The sequence below is a fragment of the Hyaena hyaena genome, unplaced genomic scaffold (assembly GCF_003009895.1).
Source record: "Hyaena hyaena isolate Hyena2069 unplaced genomic scaffold, ASM300989v1 scaffold_131, whole genome shotgun sequence".
NCBI classification, from domain to species: Eukaryota; Metazoa; Chordata; class Mammalia; order Carnivora; family Hyaenidae; genus Hyaena; species Hyaena hyaena.
Window position 1 is genome coordinate 3,135,026 of NW_024080761.1, and position 25,298 is coordinate 3,160,323.

Below are 25,298 nucleotides of genomic sequence, written 5' to 3' on the forward strand. Positions count from 1 at the left end.
TCTTTTTTTTTTTTTTTTTTTAATTTTTAATGTTTATTTATTTTGGAGAGAGGGAGAGAGACAACACATGAGCGGAGGAGGGGCAGAGAGAGAAGGAGACACAGAATCAGAAGCAGGTTCTGGGCTCTGAGCTGTCAGACGCGGGCTCGAACTCACGAATGGTGAGATCATGACCTGAGCTGAAGTCAGATGCTCAACCGACTGAGCCACCCAGGTGCCCTGAGAGACAGAATCTTAAGCAGGCTCCACACTCAGCATGGAGCCGGACATGGGGCTTGACCCCATGTCCCTGGGATCATGACCCGAGGCCGAAGTCAAGAGTCTGACACTCAGCCAACTGAGCCACCCAGGTGCCCCTAAGTGAACTTCTATTTGACTTTGAGGCTTCAGCTCCTGTGCTTAATTGTGTCCCTCCGCTCCTCCCCCCTGCAAATTCCTATGTTGAAGTCCTGACCCTGTACCTTGGAATGTGACTATATGGAGACAGGGTCTTTAAAGAGGTGCTTAAGTTACATGAGGTTATGAGGGTGGGCCCTAGTCCAACACGGCGGGTGTCTTTTTAAGAAGAGATTAGGACGCAGAGACACAAGGAGGAAAGGCCCAGGTGAAGACACACAGAGAAGAAAGCGGCCCGCAGAAGAAACCAACCTCCAACAACGTAATCTTAGCCTCCAGAAGTGTGAGAAAATAAATCTCTGCTGTTTGAGCCCCCAGGCTGTGGGGCGTCACTACGGCAAATGACCTGATCGCTCCGGAGAAGCTCCCCCCCCCCCCCACCAACACCCGATGCCTACGTCGGGTCCTTGTGAGCACCGCTGCCTTCACGCTGCCTCTCACAATGGCCACACTGCTTATTTGTGTGACTGATTAGCCAGTGGCTATCTCTCCCGGGACACGGTGACCATCACGAGGGCACAGACAGGGTCGGCCATGGTCTCTGCCAGGGCCCAGCCCAGTGCCTGCATACAGTAGGTGCTCCATAAACAAGCGGTGAGGGATAAGGGACGAGAAAGCTCCGTGGCCCAGAGGACTTCTCTGGCCTCCCTTTGTGCCTGTTTCCCTGATCATGAAATGGCAAATCCAAAGCTTCTGGAACTTTAAAACTTCATTCCCCTTCTGAAGTAAATATTAATTTACGGAGTGAGGGGCCTTCCTAGGGGCCCCTCTGCTCTGCCAGCAACGTTAAATCAAATCCTTGCTGGAAAAGGGTAAAGTTAATTCCAAGGGTCTCCAAAAGGTGCCTCATCATCTGCTACCTGTCCCTGGGCTTCCTTACACTCTGTTCTTCCTTGCTCCTCAGTTCCGGTCCTACCTAAATCTGGCCACCTCCCTGGGGTACATCCAGAAACTTCACTCCCCCAAAACCTCACCCTTGGAGAACCTAGAGACGTGGTCTGGAGGCTCAGAAAGGGAAAGATTGTGGCCCAAAGTCACACAGCCAAGCATGGCCTGGTACACCTGTGAATCTCTGCTCAGGGCCCAGTGTCATCTCACAGGACATCAGCTGTGGTATCTGCCCACAAAGGTGTCCTCAGCCCTGCAGAAACTGCCCTGCCCATTCACCCCACACAGCAGGTCTGCTCTGGACTGAGAAGAGATTGGCCAGAAGAGCCAACCTCAGGCACAGCAGATGTCCTGGGACACGGAGAACGCGGCCTGCCCGCGCCCACACAGTCAGGGAAGAGTGGGGCGGAGCTTCTGCTGAGGGACAGAGCGGGGACTCTGAGGACCTGGGCAGACCTGAGTTCAAATTCAGCCCTGTGGTCTTAGGCAAGGGACCCCATGGCTCTGGGATGTTTTTCCTAAACTATAACATGGGGGTAATGGCATCCACCTGGTCGTGATAGGAGGAAGGCTAAGGAAAATGGTGTTAAGGCTAACATCCATTTGTGCATGTCAACTTTTTTTTAATTTTTTTTTTTTTTTTTTTTTTGAGAGAGAGACAGCATGAGCAGGGGAGGGTCAGAGAGAAAGGAAGACACAGAACCTGAAGCAGGCTCCAGGCTCTGAGCTAGCCATCAGCACAGAGCCCGACGCGGAGCTCGAACCCATGAACCACTAGATCATGACCTGAGCCGAAGTCAGACACTTAACCAACTGAGCCACCCAGGCGCCCCCCCACGCATGTCAACTTTAAAGGTGAAGCCATTAACACAGAGCCTGTCAACCACTTAAAGTGGGGTCCACCCTCCCCTCACACCCCGCCCCCACTGATGGGCCCCCTAGCTGCTGAGCTGCCCCGGGGCCCCATCTGCAGGGTCATGGCACCGACTCCTTTTGTCCTTCGGTTTGTGGACGGTGCTGAAAGTATTCAGCGTAGCCAGTGAGAACATTCTCAATTTCTTCTTGGTGTCTACTTACTGCTTCTACAGAGACACCCTCTGGAAGCAGGATCCCGGGCCTCCTCTGTAGGGAATTCGGGAGCAACCCAGACAGCTTCCCAAAGCTTCCCATTTGGGCATGCCCAGTGCTGGGGCAGTGGGAGGATGGGGGGAGGCTCTGCCCCCTACCCACCTCTGTGACCTCCGGCAAGCCCTGAATGATGGACAGGGAGCAAACTCTTGACATGGACCAATTCTCTCTAACTCTCGAAACGGGTTCTATACATTAGCATTTGCCTCCATCCTCATCAGCTAGCTCTGGACAGACAGACATGCTGGTCACAGCCATGCCTTCGGAGAGGGGACTGGGCAGCTGGGGAAAGAAAAGGGGCAGGAAGGGAATTTTTACCGTACCTTTTAAAACCATCAGATTTCAAATCATGTGAATGCACCGTGTATTTAAACGAAGAACCCTAGGATTCTGGGTGGAGGATTAAAAGCCCCTGGCATCCCAAGTTTGCATGAGCCTCTGCCATTACTGCAGGAAACTGACAAGCGGCCAGAGAGGCGTGGCTGATACACAGCGAGCTGAGAGGGGGTCATTTCGCCTTAGGGGCCTCGGTGTCTCCTCGGCATCAAGATAGCTGTGGAAGCCATAATCTAATCCCAATGTGCTAGTCTCTGGAGATCAGCTCTGGGGAGAGCTCGAAACAGTCTATCACAGGAGCCACGGGCTGAGGGGTTGAGCTCGTCAAAGCCCAAGTGGCCCAGCACTGTGAATTAGACCATCAGCGACATCATCCAGACACTCCCCGCCTTGTTTTACTGATAGGGAAACTGAGTCACAGAGCTGGAAAGGGACTATGTGCCTAGATGACCACCAAACTGGACATGTCACCAGCCCATAGCCCAGCACCACTTGTCTCCTGACAGGGGCATTGGGGGATGGGCATGGGAGCTCCCTGTCTGTACTAAATTTGTCCCTGTGGTCCCAAGAGGGTGCACGGGCAGGTGGGGAATCTGGGCTGGACACAGCCTCTTCCACAGCCTGGGGAGGCTGGAGGGCCGGCTGCACCAGGCCTGGCTGGGCCTTGCAGGCTGCGGTACAGAGTCTGGTCTTTGTCCTAAGAGCCCCTGGGGAGCCACTGAAGGGTTTTAGGCTGGGAACTGATGTCTGATTTATGTTTCAGAAGATTGCTCTGGCTGCTGGGTGGAGAATGGACTGGAGGGGCAAGAGAGGGAGCTGGAGACTGATGCACAAGCCGGTGCAGCCAGGGCCAGATGCGGAGCAGTGGGAGAGCCGTGAATGGGTCCAAGGAAGGCAAACTGATCACAAATGGCAAAAGTATATTTCTCCTTGGGTAGTAAGTCCCCCATCCCTGGGCATGTTTAACTGAGCCCAGGCCACAGCAGGACAGAGCTATTACAGTAGGGACTTAATCAGTTGGACCATACTACCGAATTCCAGGTCACCTCCTCCAGGAAGCCATCCCTGACTTCCAAGGCTGGGTCTGCAGCCCCAAAGCATCCCATATCACGGCTTTAATTATCCGGACTCGCAATCACTGGTTTCCAGATCTCCGTGTCCTATCCCACCAATGGATTCCCAGTCCTCGGCAGAGAGCCTGGAACACAGTAGGACCCTCATATATCACTTCCCCTCCCTTTCTTTTTCCTGTCTCCCCAGCACCCCTTCTCTCAGGTCTTTCATCTGGGTATCCCCAACATCCAGCCCAGATGCTGGCACACAGTAGGTGCTCAGTAAATGTTTCTTTTCTTCCTTTTTTTTAAGATTTTATTTTTAAGTGATGTCCACACTCAATGCGGGGCTCGAACTTACAGCCCCAAGAACAGGAGTCACATGCTTTACCAACTGAGCCAGCCAGGTGCCCCTCAGTAAACGCTTCTTGAGATGGATCCATCTCTCCAGCAGATGTAACACACAGTAGGGGTTAAACGTTCAGCCCCTTCCTCTAAAGGGCAGAGTCAACAAGAGTAGTAAGACTTACTGAGTGCTTTCTTTGTTCCACATGGCACTGCTCTAAGTACTTGAGGTAGGACTATTGGCTTTATTTTGCAGACTAGCTAATGGAGGCCTAGAAAGGCGTGGGGATTTGCTCAGGCCACACAACCATCCAACGGCAGAGCAGGGATTTGAACCCAGGCTGTCCGGCTCCAGGACCGCACTGTGTGGTCTCATTCTGAAGGCCCGGCACTCCCTCTTCCTGGCACATATGAGGCTGAGACCCATCCGCAGCGGACGGCAGAAGGACGCAGCCATCCCCGAACCAGCTGCCACGGAGAGCTGCAGTGTGAGCCCACTCTTCCTCCCTGGCTGTGTCTCCCCCACGCCCAAGTGGGCCAGCCAGTCCCCGGGGACTGCTGCCAGCCCAGGCCTGTCCAGGCCCCACCGCCCACGCGGCCTTCCCTGAGCCGCCAGCAGGCCGGCAACGTGGCCTGCCCCGGGGGACTGAGCCTGGGCCGCAGGGCAGCCCAGACAAAGGCCGGCAGCGTGCCCAATCCCCTGGCACTCGGTCTGCCTCCTCCTCCTCTTTCTGCTCTCTCTCTCTCCAGGGCCCAGGTTGGGGGCACTGGCAGAGGTTGTTTTCAAAAAGGAGGTGGAAGGAAGGATGAAGGACTGGACTGGGCAACCCTGAGGGCAGAGGTTGGAGCAGTTAGAACGATGGGCACGGAACAGGGCAGTCCTGCAGGGCTGGGCGGCCCAGAAATCAAGTGGGGGGGGGGGATGGCAGCCAGAAGGCGCCAACAGAGGTTTGCTGAATAATGACCACTCTGGGTACACAGTACGGTCAGGATTGGGCCCTGGCCACACACAGCATAGCTGAGCCTTCCAACTAGAGACGACGGGGCTTCAGACTTCCACCAAAGAGAACAGGTATCAAGCTATGAATTCTCTTCCCAGGTAGGTGAGGAGAAAACTGAGGTTCAGAGAGGCAAAGTGACTTGCCCAAGGCCATACAGTTGCAAGTGGGGCAACCATGAACCCCGCCCAGGTCTATGTGATGGCAATAGACCATATGCTGCCCACTGCCCTTACTGTCTCTTTACAAACAATATAAAAACAGGGGCACTTGGGTGGCTCTGTCGGGTAGGTGTCCGACTTCAGCTCAGGTCATGATCTCACGGTTCGTGGGTTCGAGCCCCGCGTCGGGCTCTGTGCTGACAGCCAGCTCAGAGCCTGAAGCCTGCTTCAGATTCTGTGTCTCCCTCTCTCTCTGGCCTTCTCAAGTTCTCTCTCTCTCTCTCTCTCAAAAATAAACAAACATTAAAAAATTTAAAAAACCATCAAAATAGAAACAATAATTACTATTTATTGAGCATTTAATATGTGCCAGGCACTGTGGCTAGGGCATTACCTATACTGAGTCGTTTAATCCTCATAACAACTCTGTGACATAAGAGCCATTATTATGCCCATTTTACAGCTGAAGAAAATGAGGCCCAGCAAGGTAAAGTAATGTGACCAAAATCAAACAGCCAGTACATGGCTGAGTGGGGTTTCAATCCAGCCATCCGGAGCTAGCACACTAAGCATGTTCCATTCCCAGATGGATGGAGGGAGGGAGGGAGGGATGGATGGATGGAATGGCTAATGGATAGGAGCTCTGCTCTGTGCACCAGGCCTGCAGCTGGACACCCAGTAGGTGCTTGGCCTGCAGTCGCCATGACAACGCTGTGTGTCTCCTGCAGCCCCTGTAGAAGGGGCCTTGTGTCCCCAGCAGAACTGGAGCTTGGGGGCCATGTGCCCCGCACCCGGGCTGCCGGGGCGGCCCGAGCTCCCTCGCCGAGCCGAGCTGAGCTGCGGCATGACGGATGCGCCCGCCGCCGCGGGGAGCCCGGGGTAGAGCAGTTGCCTGGAAACAGGCTGCTCTGGCGGCCCACACTCAGACCTTTGTCACCATCTCAAGGACCTTTTATTCCTCCTCCTTTCTCGCTGGAGCCAGACCCGGCACACAGGTGAGAAGCTGCAGCCAACACCACCGCCACCGGCAGCCCCAGGCCCGGGGCCCCAGGTGGGGGAGAGGGAGGCAGATGCAGGAGCGACAGGGCAGGCCAGAGGCCGAGGCGGGGGAGACGCTGCTCTGCAGGCGGCCCCGCCACGGCCTGGGAAAATCCTGATGCTGGGCTGATTCTCTGACTGGCTTTATTTCTCCCGGTTTCTCTGACAAGAAATGAGCCTTTTTCTTACGGCGCAATACTGGAAACAGTAGCTTCTGGAACTGAGGGTGGTGCCCGAAGAGATCTGGGCAGAGCTGAGCCTCTGGGGGAGGGGGCCCAGAGCAGGGGCAGGTGTAGTGCCCCCCACAGGGCAGGTGCTAATTGGCCCTCGTGCTGGTGGCCCGATAGGGGATTAGTGGGGCCCTAGGGAACTGGCTGGGGATGGAGCCACACCCAGCCAAGGCCCCCCCACCGGGGCACTGCGTGGAAGGGCTGAGAGCAAGTGCTGGGGGGAAGGCCAGACCAGTCTGGGCTCAGGTCCCAGCTCTGTCCCGTAGGTGACTCATTTCTCTGTGCCTTGGTTTCCTCCTAAGCGAACGGGGAGGACCTGCCGAGAAAGGCCACCATGAGTATGAAATGATATGTTCCTTATCAACATCCAGCGTAGAGTGAGTGCTTCAGCAGAGACCACGGGGGGCCTTCTGCTCAGGCACCGGAAGGTGCCCAGGCCCAGCCGTGTCGCAGGGACCCCCTCAGTGTCCCCTCGAGCACTCCGGGAGGCGGGCCTACAGCCCACTCACTGGACACGCCGCCGGGCGCTCAAGCTCCAGGACTGGGCTTGCCAGGGCGGGACACCCAGGAGGGAAAGGCGCCGCGCTGACCCCGTCAGCTTCCCAGGTGGCACGGCCACCATCTGAACCTTCCCGACAAACGCGGCCGTAGCTGGACTTTGAGAACCAGATCTCAGGCCCCCTGCCCCAAACCCTCCTTGGAGCTCTGCGGCCCAGACCGAATCGAGGCTTGCTGGCTGGCTGGGCATTCGAGGCCTCGGTGACGCAGCCCTGTTCACTGCAGCTTTGAGCTGGGCTCCGCGCCTTCGCGAAGCTGTCTCCTCGGCCCAGGATGCCCACCCTCCTCTGCTTAGCTCCCAGATGAGTTGAGTCTTGGCTCCAAAATTCACTCTTCCAGAAAGCCTTCCCAGCGCGGCATTCTCCAGACCAAGCCAGGGGCCCCCTGTCCTGTGCTCAGGGGCACTCCGTGAACCTCCACCCCACAGCCCCGAGAGCTTTTCTCTCTGGGCTCCCAGGGCCTGGCAGGAGGCTGCCACCACTCAAGTCTCTGCCCCCCGCCCCCATCCCCCTGCGACCAGCCACCGCTACCTGGAGGAAGCCTTCGTCCTGGGCCATCCGCCTCACATCTCGGCCCCTGAGCTCACTTGCTCTGTGCCCCTGCACTCACACGTGCCCACCCCACGCGCACAGGCTGCCACACCGCCCTCCCTGTGCTGCCCAGCAGTCCCCTGTCCCACTGAGTCCACTTCAGCCCTCCCTCCTCTGAGCCTTTTCCTGACCATCCCAAAGCACACACGGCCCTTCCATCTGCTTTTCCCGCCTCCCCCTGTGTGTTCCTGAGGCGTGAGGGAGGGAGGGATAGGAGGCGGGGGTGGGGTGGGGGGGTGGACAAAGAAGGGGAAGCAGAGAGGGGGGAGAAGCTCCACGTTTACTGGCATCTACAGGCCCTATACTAGGCTCACGACCACACAGTATCTCAGTCATTTCATTGCATCACTTAGGGGAGCAAAATGAAGTTCAGGCTCAGGGAGATTAAGCCTCCCGATCGCCTAAGGGCCCCAGACCTAGCTGGGCTTCTCCTGCTGCCTGTGAAACTAAGGTGGCACCACAAGGTCCCCAGGGGGTTGTCACCGGGCTTACATTCCTTGTATTCTCTCACCTGAGCCAGCACAGACCCAAGGCCGTGACAGTGGTGACAATAATAGTAATACTGCCCGCTGATAATGAACACCATTTAGATGCCGGGCTCCAAACCCACACAATCCTAAAGTTAAAGATGAGGAAACTGTCGCCCAGAGAGGCAAAGCAACTTACCCAAGGTCACACAGCTAAAAAAGTCACAGGTCCAGGATCGGAACCTCGTGACCTACAGGCCACCATGTCCCAGAGCCCAGGACACTGTTGAGTCCCCCCAGCTGAGCTGGCACCAGCTGCAGGCAGCTGTAGCCCCAATTCTGGCCACCAGGCCCTGAGCCTGTCCCCAGTGGCCACCCGCTAATGAGCCAGGCGGCTTCTGCTTGCTCAGTGGCTGCTTTGGATAATTCTCCCAGGGAAGGCCGAGCTGGCAGGAGCGGAAAGGTAATTGCTAATTTGCAAGAGAGAAGACAAAGGGGACAAAGGTGCCCTTGGCCGCCCAGTGCAGTCTGAGAGGGTCCCACACCCTCAACCTCACGCGCTGCCCACCATGACAGGCTCCCTGGACACGTCTGTCTGAGGGACACATCCACACAGTCCCCGGCCAGTCTGGGTCACTGGGCCACACCCCAGGAAGAGCCAAAGAGAGCGTTTAATGGCCTCTGGCCTCCTGTGGAGCCCTGCAGGGAAGGGGTAGGCGGGAGCTCAGCTCAGCAATTTCTAAACGAATGGCCCCTGTAAGTGTTCTTTCATTTCCTGGGCACTCTGCACTGCTGCCCACTGACCCTCACAAGCCCAGGGCGACCCTGCCCTCTGCCCCGTTTCCAGGGAGAAAACTGATGCCCTGGGAGTGGCGGTGACTGCCCCAGGCCACCCCGCTAAGGGGCGAGGGAGGCAGGCGGAGCCCTCAGTGGAGACTGCTCAGTTCCCACCTCCCATTTTGCAGCTGAACAAACGGAGGGCTGGAGGCTACGTTACAGAAAAAGTGCAGATTCTAGAGTCCCAGCTCTGCTCACAGGGCCTGTGTGCTTCAGGACATAACCTTTCCTCATCGTGCCTCAGTCTCTTTGTCTAGAAAATGGGACCAGAAACCCCTGAGTTGCGTGGGCACTGAGGAAAGGCACCGGGCCCCTAACGGTGCTGATGCAGCTGGGCTCCCCGACCTCTCCTTCAGTGGGTCACGCGTCATCTAGTGCCTGCAGAGGGCTGGTGCAGGGTGGAGCTAGACCCCAGGGCACATGAGATGAGGGCTGGGGCTGCAGCTACGGAGGAGCAGAAACTGGTGGGCAGGGTCAAGGATAGGTGGTTCCCATGTGGCCAGGAAGGTGGGCCAAGGGATAAGGGGCCCCTTGCACAGAGCCTGCCCGCCTGCCAGTACCTGGCCGGGGCCCTGAGAAGCTCCCTGGAGGGAACGGCCAGGCCCGGGCCAGGTCAGAGTCCAGTCCCCACCCGGGCTCCCCCATGCCCGCCCAGCATGCACTCCCCCTCCCTGCCGCTCAGCTTCCTCATTCATGATGCTCCCTCAACCCCCACCCCCAGAGCCGTCAGTCCTGAGGCTCAGGCGCTGATCAGGACGATAAGGCAGCGGCCACCCAGCCCTCCCTGCCCTGCAAGGCCAGACACCGGATGGACAAACAGACCGAGTGGACAGTCACATGAGCTCAGACCTCTTCCTCTTCTTGGGGACCCCAGACTCCGCCTGCCTGTGGCCTGAGCTTCCCCACGCTCTGGGCCTTTCAACACCCTTACAACAGACCTCCTGACCCACCAAGCCATGCCTTACAAAACCTGCTCGGGGACCGCAAATCTGAAAGTTGCTATTATTTCGTGTTGCCGGTGATATGTACGCACGTGTGCATGCACGCTCTCGGTGCTGGGGCCAGGGGCGGGCTCTAGGCAGTCTCCACTCCCCCAGATCCCCACTCCTGAGCCAGGAGACCCATGTTACAGCCTTCTATCAGCCCTGCCTCACTGTTGGCCCTGGGATCACCCCCTCTAGGCCTCAGTTTCCCCTCTGTAAGTGGGGGGAACTATTATTTCTACCCCCTCTTCCTCACGGAGTTCTTAGAACACTCCAGGGACATGATAGCATCCAACAACTGTGAAAATAGTTCAAAGTCATACAAACGTTGAGCTCTGGTTTTCAACATTTACTGAGCTCTTCCTATAGGCAGGCACACAGCTGGGCACTTACACACATGCTTCTGGCATGTTTCCTGCATCCCATCCCATCAGCCCTGTTATACAAGCATCATATCCCCATTTGGTAGATGAGGACACGGAGACTCAGAAGATGATCTTCCTAAGGTCACACAGCCAGAGAGAGGTGGGCCCCGGATGTGAGCCCGGGCCCATCTGAGAGTCAGCCACATGGAGTGAGGAGTTAAGACAATGGTGTTCTCTTTTCCAAGGACCCAGGGGTCTTAAAAATCCACCCTACAGGTTGAACAAATGGGTATCAGGGTCCCTGCTGACATCACTAGCTCTCACTGGGACAGCATATGAGAGCTTAGTAATAATTCTGTTCCTGGAGGGTAAACTGTGGTCTTTTGACCTAAATACGAGGACTGGGGGGAGCTGGGAACACTGGCCTCCTGGCCTTTTCTCAAACCCACCTGACATACTCCTGCCTCAGGGCCTTTGCACTTCCTGTTCCCTCTACCTGGAATGCTTTCCCCCCAGATACCTGCATAACTTGCTCCCCGCACCTCCTTCAGGGCTTTGCTCTGAACGTCACCTACTCATTGAGGCTCTCTCTGACACCCTGATTAAAATTCTAATACTTCCCTCCCCAGCACCTCTGATTCTCCTAACTCCCGCTTGGTTATTCTCTGCAGCGCTCAGCAGCACCTGACAAGCTGAGGAGCTCTCGCTGTTTATTGTGTCGGGTCAGCCCCCACTAGGATGTCAGCTCTCTGGGGCAGAGACTTTCCTCTGCATCTCCAGAGCACGGCACGGTGCCTGACAGATCAGTTGTTGCGTGGATATTGAAACAAGTGAAATAAACTGAGGCTCAGAGAGGGACAGCATCGGGCCCCAGGCCACAAAGGGAGCACAGAGGGACCTGTGTAGGGGAGGCAGGGGGGGGGGTATGTACAATGTGTCCCTCCCAGAGACCCTGGCTCCCTGCCTGCCCCCTCCCCATCTCAGATCGCAGAGGCGGGTCTCAGAATAGAACCTTCGCTTCCTTCTTGCCTCCTGATTTAGGGAACAGGGTCTTACCCGAAAACATCAACTGCTACAGTGAGGGTGGTGGTCCCTCGCCTTCCCAGTGGCCTCCTTGGGAGACAGTTCCCCCCCTTTTACGTATGAGGCGCTGGGGGCAGAGGGGGGAGGGCACCGTTTGCTCAAGCTTGCTGGAGCAAAGCCAGACCTCAAGCCCTGCTCAGGCAAGTCAGGCTCACGCACCTTCCTCTGTCTGGGCCCTGAGCTGGGTGCTGGGCCCACGGGGCGAGGAGGGGACCCGCCAGGGGGCTAAGGGAGGGAGTTGCCCGCTGGCAGTGGCAGGTGGCCATAGCTGGTGGGCCAGCCCGCCTGGGCTTACATCCGGGCGCCGCCCTTTGCTCACAGCGGGCCGCGGGCAAGTTGTGTAAGATCCCTGCCCCGCGGGGCTGTTTTAGAAGCCTAGTGTGCAAACACACAGGACGCACTTGGAGCAGGCCGGCACCTAGTGGGCACTCCATAAATGTGCGCTGACACACCTCCAGCCACACCACCCCACCTCCTCCTCATCACCGCTGCTCCTACCGTGGCCACCACTCCCACCACGGCTGCCCTACGCCCACTCCCACCGCCATCAGCACCAGCACTCTTGTCACCAGCACGACTATCACCATCACCATCACTGCCCCTCGTGATGTGTCCTGAGCTCTACCAGGGCAGGAGGCGCACCTGGGGGGGGCTCACCTCTGTACCCCGGGAGGCTGTCTCCAAGTTGTTGAGGGAATTCATGAACGAATGGCTGAATGAATGATGAACTGGCTTTTATGGAGGACAAAGCAGCTGATACGAGGAAGAGGAGACAGATCCATTCCTGCAGCCCCTCTCCAACCCACCCCCCTTGCCCCCTTGTGTCTGTAGCTTCTGCTCCTATTTAGGCCATCGCCCCCTAGAACCCAGAGCCACCCTGGGCCTGAGACTCGAGTCTCTGCTCTGTACACACCAGACCAGACTCAGCTCCCTAAATGCCTCTCTCCCGACAGCCCCCTGCTCTGCAATGTTCCCGCTGCCTGAGATCTGGCCTTCTGGGGCCCCATTAAGGGACCAGCCACCAAGTCACATCTCCCCAGCCCCCAGACCTCCCGTCAAACGAGCGTCTCTTCCCCTCTTCCCACAGCTGTGTCTCTGCCCCACCTGGGCTTCTCAATGTGGCAGGAGCGAGTCCAAATGTCCCCGTGACCACCCGCTGACCCTGCCAGCCTCCTCTGGCTCGCTCAGCTCTGAGACTGGAGGAGGCTGCCTATCAGGCGGCTCAGACGGCCCTGGATGCGACCCTGACCATTGCACTGGCCCCGCACGTCAGCCCCACACCAGCCCTGGTCCTTTCGTTCTGCAGAGGAGGCAACTGAGGCACAAAATGGAGAACTAAAAGGTTCGAGACATTTGTTTGGCAAATATTTACCGAGTGCTGACTAGGCACCAGGTGCTAAAAACACAGCAGGGAGCAAGAGAGCCCATATCCCGGGTCTCATGAGGCCCCAGAGGAGCACACACACCTACACAGCACTGGTCGGGTGTTAAAAAGGGCTCCAAAGTTAGGGGAAGGGGCGGAGAACAGGCGGACAAGAGGCATTTTGGAAAGGCAGTCAGGGAGGGCCTCTCTGCAGACGTGACACTGTAGCAGGCCCCGTGAGGGCTGGGGGACAGTGTGGCTGAAGGCAGTGAGCAGGAGCCCACAGGTGGAGGCAGGGGCCAGCGATGGGCCTTGTGGGTCTTGGTGTCTTGCTCAGAGGCCGATGGGGACCCACAAGAAGGTTTTGAGCAGAGAAGGAACAAGGCCAGGTTTGTCTTTTTAACACAGCCACTTAGCTATTGTGTGAAGAGGGAGGAAATAGGAAGGACAATGAGCTTGTGCTGGGGATGAGATGACAAGAACTGGGGTGGGGAGTAGAAATGGCCCTGCACTCCCCACAACCCCTAGAGGTTCCCTCCCTGGGAAAGGGGGACCCAGAGAAGCCAGACATGGGGGTGCCAGGCAGAAGCAGGCCCCTTAAAGCTCAGCAAGCCTGGTACAAAGGGGACAGGGGGTGTCTGAGCCAACCAGCTGGATGGCATAGCCGGCCCTAGGCTGCCCCTGGCCACCAGACCCTGGGGGCACCTGGGACTCTCAGTTCGGGGAGGGCAAAGATCATGTCCGTCCCGTTCACCGCTCCCAGCACATAGTAGGTGCTTAGTGTATGAACAAGAATGAATGAACAGGACCTGGTGCATAGCAGGAACCAATCAGTTCACTGAATGAATCGGTGAATGAATGCAGTGCCTGCAGCCTCGTATTGTTTGCTGGTGGTGGTTTCTCATATTAGTCTGAGTCCCTAAAAAAATAATCGCAGTCGCTGCTGATCTCAGAGCTTTACCATGAGCCAGCACCCCCACCCCCACCCCCGGGCTCAGCCTCTTGCTCTGCATCCAACACAGCAGATCTACTGTTACACCCATTTTACAGAGGAGGAAACTGAGGTCCAGGTAGGTTACTCAATTCCCCCAAGGTCACTCAGCTAGTAAGCAGCACAACTAGGAGTTGAACCCAGGACTAGGTTATTCTCGACTACACTTTATTTATTTTTTAAAAAATTTTAATGTTTATTTTTGAGAGAGAGAAAGACAGAGCATGAGTGGGGGAGGGGCAGAGACAGAGAGAGACACAGAATCCAAAGCAGGCTCCAGGCTCTGAGCTGTCAGCACAGAGCCCGACACGGGGCTCAAACCCATGAACGAACCATGAGATCATGACCTGAGCCATAGTCAGATGCTTAACGGACGGAGCCACCCAGGCACAATTCTCAGCTACATTTTAATACCTCCTACCCTGGGATCTTATAAATGACACCATCAACTCAACTGTAAATCCCCTGAGGACAGGAGCCCGGTGAATAGCCCCAAGGCCCTGTCACATCTGAAGTGTCGCCTTGGATCCCTACCCCAGGCTGAACCACCACCCTGATAAGGAAACCAAGGCTCTGAGCTGGGGTAGGGCTGAGAGGAGGCGGGCGGGATCAGATCACCATCTTCCGAGCCTGGACAAGGGCTCTCTCCACCACCTACCTCATCCCTCCCGTCCCCACTGCCACGTCATGTCCCCAGCACAGGAGCGGGGGGATCAAGTCCCCAGGCCCCCAGCACTGGATGAGGCAGTGGCTGGTTCCTGGGGCCCAGAAGGTGTTAGAAGTCCCTCCACATCAGAGGTCTGTCTGAAGCCCCAGGGCCTTGGGCAGGCCTCTCACCTCTGTCCCTTGCCTAAAAGGGCAGAAGCCATGAAAACTGGGCTTCAGGACCTGCAGGGGAAGCGAGGCGTTGAAGCCACACGCATGGCGTGCATGGCTATGCACACGCCACAGTGATCCTGGCAATGGCAGCAGCAGCGGTGGGGACAGTCAGTGTGACAGTTGGTGTTCACAGAGCCCTCAGCCGCGGGCCCTCCCCTGCTAGGCTAGAGGAGCCCTGAGTCTCACGACAGTCCAGAGAAGCAGGCCCTCATCTTACCCCCATTTTAGGTGTAGAAACTCAGGCACAGAGGGGTTGAGTAAGTTGCCCAAGTCACACGGTGAGCGCATAGTGGGTTCAGAATTCAAACCCGGGCAGCCCAGCCCAGAGCCAAGTATAGCAGGGAGAATGCACGGGGGACTGGACCCCTCTGGGAAGGGAACTAGGGGGAGGGGTTGGGGTGGGCTGGGCACTTTGTACCCCCTTGGTGGCTGCTGTGTTGTTGTCCTTGCTTTAAGTCACGAGCGTGTTACCTTGAAAACATGCTTCTCTTGTGCTCCTTTGTCCACAGCACCTTCCCCCGGTCCTGGGAGGGCATCTCCCATTTCCTGACTCATCTCCTCATAAGAGCCCTTCCCTAGCTCCCCCTACTCTCCATGCACCCTCTCCTTGCCTTGACCCCCTCAATGCCGCCCAGATTAGACACGGGCCTCCCGCCTCCTCCCGGGGCTGCTGCTAGCTGCCTGTGACCCTGGCATTGAGCTATGCCTTGCCTCGTGCTGGGGGGCACAAGGCTCCCCGTGCGTCAGCTCAAGTGTCAGCTCAAGTGCAGCCTGATTGCCAACCTGTGAGGCCCCATAACCTGGCTCTCCTGGAACCAAATAATCCCTCCGTGACCCCGAGAGTCAACCCTACCAGTAGGTCCTGTTTGCATCTATGCGTGCGTCCCAGGGTCAGCACGCTCTCCCAGATGGACTCACGCCCCCCACTGTGCAAGCCTGTGGAATACCAGGATCCGAGACTTGCTGTGAGACCATGCGAGGTACAGGGGGCTGAGGCCACACCACTTCTCCACGGGCCCAAGTCCCCGCTCTGCCTCTTATCAGCTGTGTGGCCTCGGGCACGTTACTCAACCTCTCTGTGCCTCAACATCCTCACCAGCAAGATGAGGATCACAAAGGGAGCCATGTCGGGACAATCACATGGAGTCATGTACATAAAGTGCTTAACGGAGTGCCCGGCTCTTTGTAATCACGCCACAAATGCTAGCTGTGCCGTGACTGTCATTGTTTTTGCTCAGCAGCAGGCGTTCACTGCGTACTTTATGTATTTCGAATTAGCCCCACAACTCTGAAAGGTAGTTGATAGTAGTATCCCCATTTTATAGATGTGGAAACAGAGGCTCAGAGAGGAGGGGGAGATGTGCCTGAGGCTGCAGAGCTGGTTGGTAAGGCAGGATTTAAACCCAGGGCTCTCTGGCCCAGGGAACATGCCCACTCTTAACCCCAAAATGGGCAGCGGTGAAGCCCACAGCCCCTGCTGTGCCTCTCCCTTCTAGCTTCTCCCGGCCCCGCCCCAGACCCAGCAGCGCGCCCCTAGCCACACCGCAGGTGTAAGAGACACAGCTCCTCCTGTGCTGACACCTGACAGGAGTCTCTCTACACCTCCCCACGGCAACCTTGGGAGGGCAGTCCTACTACTGGGCCCATTTTACAGAGGAGGAAATTAAGGCTCAAAGAGGGAAAGGGACTTGTTTCAAGGTCATCCAGCTGGTGAGTCGCAAAGCTCAGTTCAACTTTTTTTTTTTTTTAACGTTTTTAATTTATTTCTGAGAGAGAGAGTGTGTGAGCAGGGGAGGATCACAGAGAGGGGGAGACACAGAATCCGAAGCAGGCTCCAGGCTCCGAGCTAGCTGTCAGCACAGAGCCCGACGTGGGACTCGAACTCACGAACCATGAGATCACGACCTAAGCCGAAGTTGGACGCTTAACCGACTGAGCCACCCAGGTGCCCCGAGCTCAGTTCAAACTTGGGGCCAGGCTGTGCTCCAAAGCCCCACTCAGCAGCCTGCTTCATGGGGCCTCATCACAGCCTCATCACAGACTCTGGGGTTATTGATTCGATGGCAACCAGAATCCTAATTATAGCTCCCTTTCATCGAGGGCTCCACTGTCCACACCCTGGGATAGTTGCTTCTTTACCATACGATATAGTTTAAAAGGGAGATGTAAGCGAGACCACAGCTGTCATCACCCCAGTTTGCAGATGAGGAAACTTAGGCTCAGAGAAGGGGAGTGACTTGCCCAAGGCTGCACAGCAGTAAATGGCAGAGCCTGGACTCAGCCCCTGCCTCCGAGTGGCCGCTCCTCCTCTGACCTGCAGGGGCCTTACATTCAACAAGAAACCCTCTGGCCCCGCCTACTCCTGTCCCAGCTCCAGATGGCCAGAGGCCCCGCCCCCTGGGGGCCTTCCCAGCGGGAACTCTCTGAGCTGCACCCTCTCCTCTCTCTTCCCCTTGGCCTGGGCTTTCCCGTGGCCCCACAAAGTGCTTCTTAAGCACCCGTGCTATTTGACTTCGGGATCTTTGGAAGAGGGGTCTTCCAGGACACCTCGAGTTGGAGCAGGAAGCCCTAGCCTGTGGCCTGCCTGTCAGGCTAGGCTTTAGGGCATCTTCCCAGCTCCTCCACAGGATGCGGGTTATCACCCCCTTATACCCAGGGGGGTCAAGAGATCACAGCAGGCCAGCTGTCTGCCCAGAACCAGAAGCTGGTGGCACAGCTGGGGTCCAAACGCAGGCCCGGTGTTGGCCGCGTCGCTCTCTGGTCTTCCCTACTTCTGCTCCATCCGTAAAGAGCCCCTACTGCCTGGGCAGCCGCCCCTCTACGGCCCTAGGAAAATGACAACCCGCTATCTACGCATTTCACATGATTCACCCCCTGGGCTTTCCCAACAAACCTGTTGGAGGGAGGGACAGTCATCAGACCCATTTTTCAGATGGAGGATGGCTAGTGGCTCACGCGGGCTTTGCCTGAGTTTGCTAACCTGTAGAATGGGGTCATAACAGCCTTCCAGGGTGGCTGGGGACCGCGCAAGACCATGGAAGGCAAGGGCTCTTGAAGACACGCCCTCAGGACACTTGGAGATAAGGCCCGAGTACGCTTTTCTCTGCCCGCCAGCAGACAGTCAGGGCCGGCCTGCCAAAGGAAGGGCCCCATGTCTCCTTGAACATGTTCTCAGCCCGGGGATGCCGAGAAAACGATGAGTCACCCACCCAAGCACAGGCCTCCCAGGAGCCTGCAGTCAGGTCCCAGCCGGGGCGCGGGAGGGTCCAAGCTGGGAAGGGGGCCCCGTGGACACGACGACTCCCAAACTGGCCCCCCGGAGCCCTGAGTCACCAGCTCGCGACGGCTCCCCACGGTCACATGCTACTGGCCTTAAGGACAGCTCCCAGACTCCGCCCACTGGCCCCCTGTGCCTTCACCCCAGATCTGTACATCTGTCCACATTCCTGGTGTCTTAACCTCCCCTCCTTCCACCCAGGAAAACTGGGTCAACCCTGACCCCCAAACAACCCTCGCCCCTCACCCCCATCACCCAGTCCCAGCCACTTTACCTCTTGTCCTACAAGGAGGCAGCCCCTCTTCTTCGTCCCAGGCTGGCCTTCTCCCTCTGCACCTCACAACTCCTTCGCCTCCTGTTTCTGCTACACGGAATATGTTACCCTCCTGCCCAGCATTCCGAGGGTTCCTTCTAGAACCCAAATCTGACCTTATCTCCCTCCACCAAAACCCTCCTGTGGACTCCTGGCTTTCCCTCATGATGACACAAGGAGATAAGGACACACTAGCTCCTCTGAGTGGCTTTCCAGAGCCTTCTCTTCCATCTGGCTCCAGCTGATTTCACCAGCTCATCCCCTCAGGACCCCACAGCGGCCTCGAGCCGATCTGACCATTCGCCCGTCCCCACCCCACGTGACATGTTCTGTAGCGCACGCTGCTCAGGGAGAGCGGCCCCAGTCACCTCGGTACCGAGCCTGCGCTAACCTGTGAAAACCTGTCCCACCTCCTAGCTCGAGCTCACATTCCCACCCCCTGGAATGAGCTCCTCTGTGTTCTGCTCTTGCTGAAAAATGTGCTGGGGCCCTCAAGGTCCAGCTCAAATGTTGTCTTCCTGAGGACTCCCTGGACCCTTGGGTAGGAGGGATGGTCTGACCTTGGGGCTCCCGAGGCCCCCAAGAGCAGAAGTGGACGGGCAGGCCTCACACAGGCATCTGCCGTCCCCCGCAGTGGGGAGCCCCTTTGGGCAGGGGCAATTCTATGTCCCGTGGGCACAGTGGTGAATGAAACAGTCTGGTCTGCCCTGATAGAGCCCATAGACTTATGGGGTGACAGATACTAAACCTACAAACTAAAAAGCAGGCCTAACGTCGGGGTGGGGGGGGAAAGGAGCTATAGAAAAAAATTACATGGAAAGGGGAACGAGAGGGGCATCTGGGTGGCTCGGTTGGTTAAGCTCAGTTGGTTAAGCTGACTTAGACTCAGGTCACAATCTCAGAGGTTCGCGAGTTCGAACCCCACATGGGGCTCTGCGCTGACAGTGCAGAGCCTGCTTGGGATTCTCTCTCTCTCCCTCTCTCTGCCTCTCCCCCACACTCACTCACTCTGTCAAAATAAATAAATATAAACTTTAAAAAAAGAGGGGGTGAGAAAAGGGTCTAAGGGACCTAACATGGTCCTGACTAGGTGATTGGGGAGGGCCTCTCTGAGGAGGTGGGGTTTGAGCAAAGACCCAAAAGAGGAGAGGAACCAATCATGTAGAGATATGGGGGAAGAGTATTCCAGGCTGGAGGAACTGCCAGTGCAAGGGCCCTGGGGCAGAATTGTGTTTGTTGTTTTTGGAAGAGCAAAGAGGTCAGTGTGGCTGAGACCCAATGGGCAAAGGGAAAGTGAAGTGAGGGGAGGGCAGCAGGCAGCTGGGGCAGATCGTGCCTTGGAGACTCAGGAGGGACTTTGGCTCTTGCTTCGAGTGACACAGTTATCTGGAGGGTTCTGAGCAGAGGCAGGTGAGAATCTGGTTTGCTTTCTGCAAGGTTTTGAGCCAGAGGGGTGACAGGGGGATCAGAGTGGATGCAGTGGGGAGGCTGGAGGGGGCGGAGGTGATGAGAAGCTAAAATCTAAGATGCCTTTTCAAGGTCAAACCAACAGGATTTGCAAATGAGTTGGATGGGGAAGGAGGAGCAGTAACAGAGAAGTCCGCAAGATTCCCAGGACAGGCCGCTGGGACGGGGCAGTGGCAGAGCAAATGAAGGGTGAGCGAATGAATGAATGCGCCACAAGCCGGGTTTGGGGGCCTGCCTGTTCGTGCCCGGCTCTGGCGCTCTCTGGGACCTTGATCTAGTTCCGTCCACTCTCCGCCTTGGATTCCCCCCCTTCCCAGGCTGGCGAGAGGACTGGATGCTCAGGGAGTGGATGACCTCAGGGGAAGAAGGGTCGGGTCTGGAGCCGCAGCTGAGGTGAGGGGGTGGGGAAGCCAGCAGGGAAGGGAGGGGTGCCATCTGTCTCCCACCAGGCTGGGTCTGGGCAGGTGGGGGATGCCTCGAGCTCTGAGAAGCTTTTGTGGCTTGCCGCCAGGCGAGGGGGCACTGTGAGCCTGGGGTGCAGAGATGTGGAGGGCTCTGGCACCTGTGGACCCCTGCCTCCACACCCTGTAGCTTAGCGGGTCAGATGGCCATGGAACTTGAGCCCTGCCGCTTCCTCACAGTGGGACTCAGAACGTCCCCTGGCCTCCCTGATGTCAAGTTCTCATCCACTTCACAGAGTCTAGGGGCAATTAAGTGAAATAAAGTATCTGGCACATGGCAGGAGCCTGCTCAGACCCCTGCCCGAGCAGCCTCTCTGTATTCTAAGATCCCAGAGCCTTGGACTCAAGCTCCTGCCCAGGGACGGAGCAGGGGTAGTGGTGGAGGGGGTGGAAACGAGAAGGCCTCCAGGATGCCCGTCCTACTACCTTTCTACCTAGTAGATGCCTACGGGCCTTGGCAGAGTCCCCACCCTCACCCCTCCAGCACCCCTCTCCTTGACTTCTGGCCCCGGCACCCAGCACCAGGAAGAGATTCGGGGACAGGAGGGACAAAAAGAGCAGTCCCTGTGTAACAACTAGGGAAACTGAGGCTCAGAGCAGGGCAGAAGCCAACCAGGGCAGAGAGACCCTGAGCTTTCAAGTCCCCAGCTTGAAGGTTCGTGCCACCCCTAGGCCCTCATCAAGGCTGTTCCGCTGTTCTGGGCAATTCAGCGCACTAACCAGCCCCGGATGGCACTAGAGACATAGAAATGACTCAGAGACAATCTCCAGGGAGCTAACAGTTACTGCCCACCAATTATGTGACAGGGATTTGGCCGGCTGCTTTATCTCCACTATTCCATCTAATATCCATGCCATCTTTCATCACCATCCCCATTTTCTGGATGAGGAAACTAAGGCTCAGTGAGATCACAGAGCAGCTAACATTTCCTAAGATATGCACCGAACCCAGGCTCTGCATTGATGAATGCATTAATCTTCCTACCACCGCTGCTACGAGGGAGACAGGATTATCAGCTCCATTTCACAGATGAGAAGACTAAGGTCAAATTGGTGAAAGGGTAGAGCTGATATCTGGACCCAGGGGCCTGTGTCTTGAAACCCCAGGCGCTTCCCCTCCTGGGTATGTCAGGGTGAATGAGGGGCAAAGAGTGGACCCAGGAATCCTTGTTCTAGCAAGCTGTTGACTGTGATGAGCCCTTGCCCAGTGTTCTTCCCCCTCTCCTGATGAGGGGCCCAGGGTCCAAGCCTGGCTTTGATACAGGTTAGCAGAGGACTCCCCAAGGGGCAACAGAGCCTTTCCAGTCTGCCAACCTTCCTAGAAGCAGGGCTCTGAAGCCTATTTTCCAGATGAGAAAACTGAGACTCTGAGAGGTCAGGCAGGATACGTGCCCACGGTCACATGGCAAGGAAATGCTGTGTTGGGATGCATTGGTCTTGACTCCCTCACTTCAAGTTCAGAGCCCTCTCTCCCAGAAGGGCACACCCCGCCCTCCACGGTGCTTGGTGCTCGAGGAGGGCTGGAAACAGGGAGGTGCCCTGGCCACAGTCATGGGGACAGGGGCACGGCACCATTTCTCCTGTTCATGGCCTCCCTCCTGCTTCACTTCCGCAGCTGCTGAGACTCCGGGGGCAGCGGGGGCCGGGACGGCGGCTTGGGCTGATTCTGTTATGACGAAGGACACCCCTGTCAGCACTGCACTGCCAGACTGATGGGGTTTCTTCCACAGGATCGCGACCATGTGTGCACGCACACACTCACACTTGTGCTCTGCCAATGCCCACACCCCAGGTGCTTGTACATCTGCCAGCACAGACGCCCACGGTCACATACACTCACAAGCACCCGGTCTCCCCTCCACCTATACACACATGCACGCACACACACACACACACACACACACGCTGCTCAGGGCACACGAGCATCCCCAGTCCGCACATGGACAAGCACATGCACACCCACGCCCACACAGTCACACTGACACATACACACTCACACACACAGCCTCCTTGTGCACACACATGCTCTAGCCCATGAGCACACATGCACCTGTGCACAACGCTCAATCAATCCCACAGGCTATAAGGGGAGAGCCGGCCTCGAGAGGCCCAAGTTGGCCTGCGGCTAGGTCAGGCTCTCAACCTTTGTCCCCGGGCAGCCCCAGCCACAGACTGCCCACCCCCCAGTCTTCCCAGGAGCATTTTTAGGGTCCCAGATGGGCCTCCTGGCTTTCAGACACCCCAGGACAAGAAGGCAGTCTTTGGGGCCATGCCAGGTTTTATTTAGCCAAGGTAGGAAGGGGGTACCCTGTTCTCATGCCCAGCAGAGACTGACCTCGGACCTGGAGGGGAGACCCCAGGAAGGCAGAGCCCAACCCTCCAGCATCATGCAGCCTCCAAAAGCAGCCCCCAGAGTGTCCGGGACCACATTCGCCCAAACCCCCGAGGCTTAATTGACAAAACTGCCCACTTCTGACACTCAGGAGAAATTGAACCGGGCCCACCCTGATGCCATTGTCAACCTTCTCCTCCAAAGTTCCTCAGGACCCAGGCCTCCTCCCTTCTTCTCACCCCTTCCCTGTCCTAGTGAGACCCAGGAAAGTCCCCCCACACCTCGCGTGGAACCAGTCCTGCTTCAAGCACCAGCCTGTGACATCCTGAACAGAGGGGTTCTGACAAACTAATTCAGATTAAGGTGTAATGGACTGAAACTTGTCACGGAGGGGTCTGTGCTTTCCAGTGGGTCAGGCCGCAAGACCCCTCCAATGAGGTAAGAACGGAGATGTATGCCAGCAGTCCTGGAGCTCAGGGCCTGCCCCGTCCACAGCGTGGCGCTAGGGAAGTTCTGAACCTTGCTAAGCCTCAGTTTACTTATCTGAAGGACAGTGAAAATAATGGCATTGACCTCTGGAGTCATCCTGAGACTCTGACGAGTCAGTGCGTGTCAGCGCCCCGGCACAGTGACAGGCACCCGGTAGGTGACTCAGAAACAGTCACTGTCGTGATAACTTGGAGAAGAGCAGGAAACACTGAGGAATTCCAGAGAAGGTCACAGCGTGTGTTACACTGTGCTAAGTCAGAGGCCATTTCCCGCCCAGGCCAGTGGCCGCAGGTGCCAAAGGTTTACACAAAAGCTCTGGGGAGAAAGACCGAAGACTGAGAAAATGCTCTCCACTAAATGAACATTGTCTGCAAACTGGGAAAAGACCACCATTAGTCAATTTGGCCAGCGGAACACCTGGGGTCCGGCTCGCAAAAGCCTAATGTTGACAGTGGGGTTTGGCAAGCTGGCGTTTCCCCTGGGGGATGGGGCTCTAATGGGGGGATTCATGGCCTGTGATGGGCCCACTGCAACGACTGCGGGGCACAGAAATCTGCATTTTGGTCCTGCTCCCTACACATGGAAACTGCCTCTCTCGAGGCCTCAGTCTTCCCGTCCAGAAGATGGTAGAGTTGAGCTGAGGACATCTCCAAGGAGGTCCTGGGAGTTGACAGATGGCCGGGGAGGCCCTGCCCCAGCCATAACCTGTGGCCCTTGCAGGCCCCAGGGACAGCCCCACTCGAAGAAGAGACCAGAGGAAGAGGAAAGGGGCTGGTTCACTTTGTGGTCAACGCTGGAACGGACTTAGAGGGTCTTGCGTTCAAGGGGTTTGCCTCCCCCGCTTGGCAGCACACGGAGGCCGGAGCAGGCCAAACACAAGAAATAATAAATCCTAACCAGGCTTTGCCCAGTCGGGAGGCCCCGGCTGGCTCTTGTCATAAAAAGATCTTATCCCCATGAGCGCCCCGTGCCGCTGGCGGAGGCCTCCGCCCTCCTCCCCTCAGCCCTCCGCCCTCCGCCCCTCAGCCCTCCGCCTCCACTTCTATTTCCTGTGACAACCTGCAAACTGAAGACCAACTTGCCTCTCCCCCGCGCCCAGGCTCTGGCTCGACCCCCGCCCCGCCCCGCCCCCGCCCGGGCCCCAGCTGCAGGAGGCCCCGGCAGAGAGTAATTCCCCGCGCCCTCCTCTCCGCCCTGGGCCCGTCCGGACAGATTAAGCCTTTGTCACACACACCCAGAAAAGCTCAGGGCCAGATGGGACGGGACAAGTGGTGTCAGATCATCGACCCGCGGCCGGCCAGGACGAGGGAAGGGCCCGACCACAGCACCGCATATGGCTGTGGGAGGAGGAAAGGGGGCCCAGGGAGGGGGCAGCCAGAGAACAACATGGAAGAGAGATGACACACCAGGGCCACCCTTGGGACCGCACACCGCGCCGGGAGCCCTTGTTCAGCTGCTGGATGACCCAACTCCCACACCCCCTCTGGCCTGAAATCGGTCTGCCTGACCGCCCTCCCTCGGTGGCTCCGGGCACGGGCCTCTTTATCACATCCTTGGAGATGCCCACCTCCCCCAGCAGCTGGGCGCACAGGAGCAGGCAGGGTCCGGCCCGCCCCAATACCTAATACCCAACACACAGCCTGTGGGCACTGAACAAACGCCTCGGACAAAGGTTTAAGGCCCGATGACCTTCACAGAAACCCACCCAGGACAAAACTACAGGATGTCTCCCAACTGCCACCAGAGGCAAAGGCAACTTTGTGTGTGTGTGTGTGTGTGTGTGTGTGTAGGCCAGTGAAGGTAGGGGATGTCCTTTACACCTTTCAAAGAAGGTCCCATTCAGCCTTTCTCAGGAAGAGGCCATGGCTGGCCCAGAATTCCCAGCAGGATTTGTTCCTCTTAGATCAGTGGGGAAAAAAAAAAAAAAGGAAATATAAAAATAATAACTGAGCCCCAGGAAGGGGCTTGGAGACGGGGGGTTCAGGACCAGGGGCTTCTCCTGCGGCGGGCTTCAGTCGCTGGGCTGACAGCAGGTATAGACTAACAGGCTCTCTGGTGACCAGCAGGCCAGCCAGGAAGCACGGGGAGCTGGGGGGGGGGGGGGGCAGGCTGTCAGAGGAGGGCACGTCTGTCCTGTTGTGTATGCCGTCCCCCTGGCAGCCTGGGCAGGGAGACCTGGGTCCCCTTTCCCTGCCTCCCAGGCAGGTGGTCCCTTGGGGAAGGCTTATTATTGGTCTGGGAGTCAGGGTGGAGGCTTGTGAGGCCCCTGAT

General features: G+C 57.3%; 1 protein-coding gene across 3 annotated transcripts in view; it reads right to left on the minus strand.

Annotated features, from left to right (window-relative positions):
• NOL4L (nucleolar protein 4 like) overlaps positions 1 to 25,298 on the minus strand; it is a 127,929-nt gene that overhangs the window by 99,983 nt on the left and 2,648 nt on the right. Inside the window, exon 1 of one of the 3 annotated variants that reach the window (XM_039237739.1) lies at positions 18,240 to 18,349. The exons of the other annotated variants lie outside the window; for them this stretch is intronic. The gene's annotated coding sequence lies outside the window, so the exon portion shown is untranslated. Of the gene's footprint in view, positions 1 to 18,239; positions 18,350 to 25,298 lie in introns of those variants that run through there. 3 annotated transcript variants of the gene reach the window in all.